The sequence below is a fragment of the Rattus norvegicus genome, chromosome 10 (genome assembly GCF_036323735.1).
Source record: "Rattus norvegicus strain BN/NHsdMcwi chromosome 10, GRCr8, whole genome shotgun sequence".
In the NCBI taxonomy this organism is placed as follows: Eukaryota; Metazoa; Chordata; class Mammalia; order Rodentia; family Muridae; genus Rattus; species Rattus norvegicus.
The window spans coordinates 90,988,606-90,995,000 of record NC_086028.1 but is presented as its reverse complement, the minus strand read 5'-3'; the positions used below and the strand labels follow the sequence as shown (position 1 = coordinate 90,995,000).

The 6,395-nt window shown below is 47.0% G+C and overlaps 1 long non-coding RNA gene across 1 annotated transcript in view; it reads left to right on the top strand.

Annotated features, from left to right (window-relative positions):
* Positions 1 to 1,862, top strand: part of LOC134480889 (uncharacterized) — a 4,816-nt gene extending 2,954 nt beyond the window's left edge. The window contains exon 2 of the long non-coding RNA XR_010055840.1: positions 1,487 to 1,862. This is a non-coding gene — a long non-coding RNA (uncharacterized LOC134480889). The remainder of the gene's footprint in view (positions 1 to 1,486) is intronic.
* Positions 1,863 to 6,395: the final 4,533 nt, after the last annotated feature.

Below are 6,395 nucleotides of genomic sequence, written 5' to 3'. Positions count from 1 at the left end.
ATGTGTGTGTGTGTGGTGTGTGTGTGTATGTGTGTGCGGTGTGAATGTGTGTGTATGTTTGTGTGTATGTGTGTGTATGTGTGTGTGTATGTGTGTGCGGTGTGAATGTGTGTGGTGTGTGTGTGTGGTGTGTGTGTGTATGTGTGTGCAGTGTGTGTGTATGTGGTGTGAATGTGTGTGTGTGTGTGTGTTGTTTCAAAGCAGTGTTCCTGAGTTCCAATCGTTCCCTCCGTGCTTCAGCTATAAATATACAATTTTCTCTTCATATTCATTAGTTCAGAACTAAGAGTTCAGATATTTGATTTATACGTCTATTTTAAAGCTTTATTTTTATTATTTCTAATCATGTATACCTTTGTATGACTGTGTGTGGGTGTGTTCAGGTGAGTCCTGGTACCCTTGGAGGTCAGAGAAAGTCGTTCATGGGATTGCCTGAAGCCGGAGGTAGAGAGGGTTGTGCTGCCCAGCGCTGATGGGGAACTGAACGAGAGTCTTCTGCACTCTTTTTGTTGTTGGTGGTGGGTTTTTGTTTTGTTTTGTTTGAGACAGGCTTTCTCTGTGTAACTCTAGCTGTCCTGGAACTCCCTCTGTGGACCAGGCCAGCTTCGAACTCAGAGATCTGCCTGCCCCTGTCTTCCTAGTGCTGGGATTAAAGGGATAGGCCACAATCACCTGGCTCGAAGTGAGCATTCTTAACCGCTGAGCCTAGAACAGGTCAACCAAACTCTAACTTAGCTCTCAAGCACATGAGTACCCTTTGTCTGCTAAGCCCCATGTCCAAGTGTCCCCACAGCTTCCAAGACAGCACCACCCCCTAGGGACTGAGTGTTCAAATACACGTGCCCACAGGGGACATTTCACACCCTAACAATGAACACCTCCACGGTTTAAAGACAGATGCTGAGACTTAGGCTAAGAACCTAAACTCTGAAGTAAGTTTCAAGTGCAAATAGATTATGGTGTGAAGGTGTTGGGGACATAACCAATAAAGGATGCGTTGCCTAATCAGCCTCTCCTGTGGAAAACTCAAGCCTAACCTCAGTAAGCAAGTCTGAAAGCTGAGACAGAATACACAGGAGGGGAGCCCCACCTGAAGGCAGGGAGATGCGGTTCTTCCTCATTCCTGCTTCTCGATGACCCCTCAGGGGAGCAGCACTCAGGCCCTTCTGGTGAGCCCCATCAAGCAATAGCCAGAGAGTGTTTCCAGACAAGGAAATGGTGGTGCTGGCAATGGAGAGTTGGTAGTTATACAGCAGAGGTAGCGTGGTAAAGAAATACCGGGAGAAGGCTGCAGCATCTGCCACACTGTTCAAAGTGCTGCCTCAGCTTCAGGGGACACAAAGGCCTGTCAGCAGAGAAAGCATAGATAGGCCTGGTCACAGACCAGTGGAACCGTGTGTGTGTGAGGTCTGGAACAGAGCACTCTACATGTCAGTTTTCCTGTGTGTTCCTCGGTCCTTTCTCATTTTTCCACATCATGTTTTAGGGAACCCAGCCCAGCAGGGTGAACAAAGGTGGCCACGCCCATGACTGGTTCTGTTGCAGCTGCCTAGTCTGACAATTCACGGCCTTCTGGTCCTTGAAGCAAGATCTTCATGAAAGTGAGAGCACAGCCCTACAATGTTCAAGCATCCGACCAAACAGAGAAGACTCTCTGAATGACACAGCTATCCAGTGGGATCCAGGTAGCCACACCTTGCCAGTCATGGTAGCTATAGACTTATTAACATATACCCACTGATCATATTCCAACTTTTCCTCAAAGCTCCATTTCTGGCAGAGGGAGGCAACCCAAGTACCCCCACTCCACTGGTACTCCAATGTGGACTTCCTTGAATATAAACAATGTTTTACATGACTTAGTATTGTGTATCATGGATCTGTGTTTTCTCTTCTAGGATGTTGAACAAAAGCACAGGTATATCCCACTGCATCATTGTTATGGGGCTATCATTCATAATACCTTCATAGCTCTGACCCCAAGGCTGAGCTTCTGTAACAGGGTAGGCCAGTCATGGTACTTGTGATGATTTGAAAGAAAATGGCCTCCATAGGCCCGTAGGGAGTAGCACTATTAGTAGCCGTGGAGTAGGTGTGGCTTTGTTGGAGGAGGTGCTTGACTGGGGGCGGGCTCTGAGGTATCATAAGCTCGAGCTAGGCCTAGTGGCTTAGTCCTTTTCCTGCTGCCTGCGAATCAAGATGCAGAACTCTCAGCTTCCCCAGCAGAATGTCTGCCTGCATGCTGCCATGCTTTTCGTTATGACAGTTAAAGACTGAGCCTCTGCAACTGTAAGTCAGCCCCAACTAAATGGTGTCCTTTATAAGAGTTGCCGTGGTCATGGTGTCTCTTCACAGCAATAGGAGACCAAACTAAGATGGCTTCGAACTAGTGCATGTCTCAAGCAAAATCCTGTTAGAAGCTCTTTGGAAAATCAGTGTTTGGGGAGCTTGGGAGATGGCTTAGTTGGTAAAATGCTTGCCACACAGTCGTGAAGACTGGAGTTTGTATCCTCAGCGCGCACACACACACACACACACACACACACACACACACACACACACAGAGCTGAGTAGCAAGGAGTGTCTGTAATCCCCAGGCTGAGGAGGCAGAGCTTGGGGAATCCCAAGATCTCCCTGACAGCCAGTCTAGCTGACTCAGTTAGCTCCAGAGAGACCCGGTCTCAACAAGCTCAGGTGAAGAAACAATTGGGAGTCTTTACCCAATATCAATCTCTAACCTCTATACACTCACACACACACACACACACACACACACACACACACGTGCACACACACACACATGCATACACACGTGCACACAAGTACTCACACACGCGTGCACACACATGCATGCACGCACACACATGTGCACACAAGCACACGTGGGCACATGCACACATAAATAAATAACACAATGGATACATGAGCACAAAGAAAACAAAGTTATTGTCTTCTGTGCATCTAGAATTGTCAGTAGGCAACAGAAATGTAACTTGGAGAAACCCTACATGCGTCAAGGCCAAGCAGGGCAGGGAGATGTAGAGGGCTAGCGTCTGACAGCACTGAGGCACCTTTAACCAGAAGCATCTGAAGCTCCACAAGCTTCCCGCTCAGGCGAGCCCCTGCATAAAACGGGCTGAGTGTGTATGCACATATGTATGTATGTGGTGTGTGTATGCTTACAACTGAAAAACTCATGACATGTTTAATCAAATAGACGTTCCAGGAAACAGCAAGTACAGTAACAACAAAGCCTGCTTTGTTTATCCTATAGCTTCATCTTTCTCCAGCGCAATGCCAGAAGAACACCTGGGACCAGGTTTACAAATCACAGCTTTTCCTTTCATTTTGAGGCAGGGTCTCCTATAGCCTAGGCTGTCCTCCAACTTGCTATACAGCCAAGGATGGCGTTGAACTCTTGATCCTCCTATCCCCACGTCTCAAATGCTGGCATTGCAGGCAATATATCTGGCTTAGGATTGTGAGTCTGTTTCTGAGATAGTTTAACCGTACCTTTGTCTATTCTTCAAATCAGTTTTGATTCAGGGCTTTTGCTCTAATTTTCCTCTCCCCATCTCTGACTGCTCGTTCTATCAACCCTTCTGTATCTCGGATCTTGTGCCCCCTAATTGATACGTTTACATGTACAGATATTATTTTCCTCCCATGCCTACCCTCCCCAGATGGACTAGAATAACTTTCAAATAATAAAACTCAGACGGACATGATGGCTCAATCCTAGCACTTAAGAGGCTAAAGCAGACAGAGAGAGGGTTCAAAGATATCCTAGACCTCATAGCAAGTTCCTGGCAAGCCTGGGCTACATAGTAAAGCCCTGTCACCAAAACAAACAAAAACCAACCACCACCAACAAAGGGAGATGGGGAGACTCCACATAATGTAGGTCACTGGGGAGAGACTTGGGGTGTGTTTCTGGATCACAGCCAGGTAGCGTACCATCAACAGAGCAGACTGGAGAGTCCTGGGATGAGTAAGCGGTGGGTCTGGTTTCTGGGACCAGAGACAAAGGAGGACCCACCCCAACACAAAAACTGCAAAACCTTCTCCTTGACTGACAGCCTAGGATCTGCTTAGCTCTGTATTCGTGCAGATTTGCTCAAAAGGAGCGGAAGATGGGATCAGATTGGAGACCTTCCGTCCCTTAATCCTAGTCAAAAGCCCATGGGTAAGGAGGCCACCGCACTCTGAGGGAAATCGGCCATGGTTGTTTTGCTGCAACATGTTGTCAAAATAGTTCTAAAATAGTTATGTTTGGGCTGGAGAGATGGCTCAAAGGTTAAAGGCTAGGCTCACAACCAAAATTAAAATAGTTATGTTTATACATAGGTTAGTAGTGCCACGCTCAACCTTGGTCAGAGGAGGGTTTTTTATGCAGGGAGCAGCAGTCATTGCAAACACACAACAGGCCAAGTGCTGAGACTAAGGGATGGGTTCGAGCTCAGCCCCAAATGAGCCGTCTACATGAGACCTACCTACCCCAGGATCAGGGAGCACCTCAGAAGAGGGATCACAAGGAGCTCATGAACCAGAGGATGGGGAGGAGTGTGCTGTGCAACGTTGTCTTCTGAACATGACCTGGCCCTCGGACTCAGGACTCGACAGCTCTGGGTGTTCGCACAAGACCCTCACGAGACCAAGCAGACCAACCAGTCCAGATTCCAACAGGCAGCGCTAATTAGACTCAGTGGGTTGTTGTTAAATAAAGGAAAAAAAGGGTGAGGACATGAAGTGAGGACATGTTAGGGTGCTTGGGGGAGAAGGGGAGGAAGCTGGGGGTGGATAGGATCAAGATATAGTGTGTTGCTTGTATAAAATTGTCCAAGTATAAGATATTACTCCCCCCCCCCTTAAGCCATAAAGATAGAAGCGGAGAAGAAACTGAGAGTGAGGGAAAATGCAGACAGGGCCTGGCAGAGCAGAACCGAGTGTGAGATGAGCGTGAGCAGATGTGCAGCAGGGCTGAAGGAGGCGGGTTAGGAAAAGACCAGCTCCTGCAGGAAGTGAGTCTTGAGCCAGGCCCTGAAGGAAGCAATTGACAGACGTAAACTCTCCAGCTGGCCCGAGGGAGGAGGCTGGGCATCTGCAGGAGTTGTGTAACTCCAATGTGCTTTGACCTGTTTGTCTTCAGACATAGGCCAACTCTGGAGCTCCAGAGCCCGTGTCTGTCTGTCTGCACAAGCCCTCCCTTTTGGCCAAAAGAACTCAGTATGTTTGGCATTGGGTATACTCCACGGATGATGTCATGTCTGTAGCTCAATGTCAGCTTAATGTCACCTGTCAAGAAGGAAAACAGAAAATAACAGTTGTTCTGACTTTATCTTACCTTCTGCTTCCAAGGTTCATTGTTAGGTTAAAGAGTTTCGTCTTGACTATAGTTAATTTTTTTATACAAAAGTCCTTTGCATGCAGTCATTTTATGAAAAGATCGGATCCTTTCGGTGAAAGATAGAACTTCTGGAAACGCAGTTTCTAAAAACGGTATTTGTATTTATGCGCGTGGGAGTGAATCATCTATGTTGGTTCGCACCATGTATGTGCAGGTTGCCCGTAGAGGCCAGAGGAGGGTGTCAGATCCTGGGAGTTGCCTTGTAGGTACTGGGAACTAAACTTGGGTCTTCTGGAAGAGCAGCCAGGGCTCTTAAGCATCCAGTCATCTCTCCTGCTCCTGGAAATGCAAATTCCTGTTGACATGTTGCATTAACTGAAACAGGAGTTTTCTTTAAAAACAACAAAGGCCAAACAAAATCTCTTTGCTTTGCAAGCAGAAAGCAAAAGAGAGACACAATAATAGAGTTTGCAGATCGCTCTTTCTTTGACGAAGATATCAGCTGTAACTTGCTCCTTAGCCGTAATGAAAACACATCTTGAAGTCCCTTGCTTATTCTGTCGAGATAAAAACAAGTTATAATGAAACCACTTCTGCCAAGACTAGACGCTTTCTTCTTATCACCGCCGTTAAAGGCGATCCAAGAAATACTATTTAAGGCTAATTTTGCTGCCCTTTTGAAGAGACTTTTGAAACCAAATAAAAAAGGACTCAGACAATAAGCTGAATTGGAAGAACCTCCTTGGCAGTCAGTGTCAAATTACGTTGTTCCCCTGTCTGCGGATAAAGCAGAGAATCATCCTCCTCAGGGCCGCCAACCCTCATGACAACCACGACAAAATTTAACAATAAACGAAGATGACAGCTGACTCCACCAGATTGGGAACACATCTGAACTTGCGCAGGAAGACAGCTGGACTTGAGTTCATTTCCCTAGGGGCCGGGAGACAGCGATACCTAATGAAAACGGCGAGGGTCACATGTTTATTTCCAAGGCGTTTGTAGCCTGAGCTTCGTTCGGTTCCCGTCTCAGCACAGAACCCGAGAT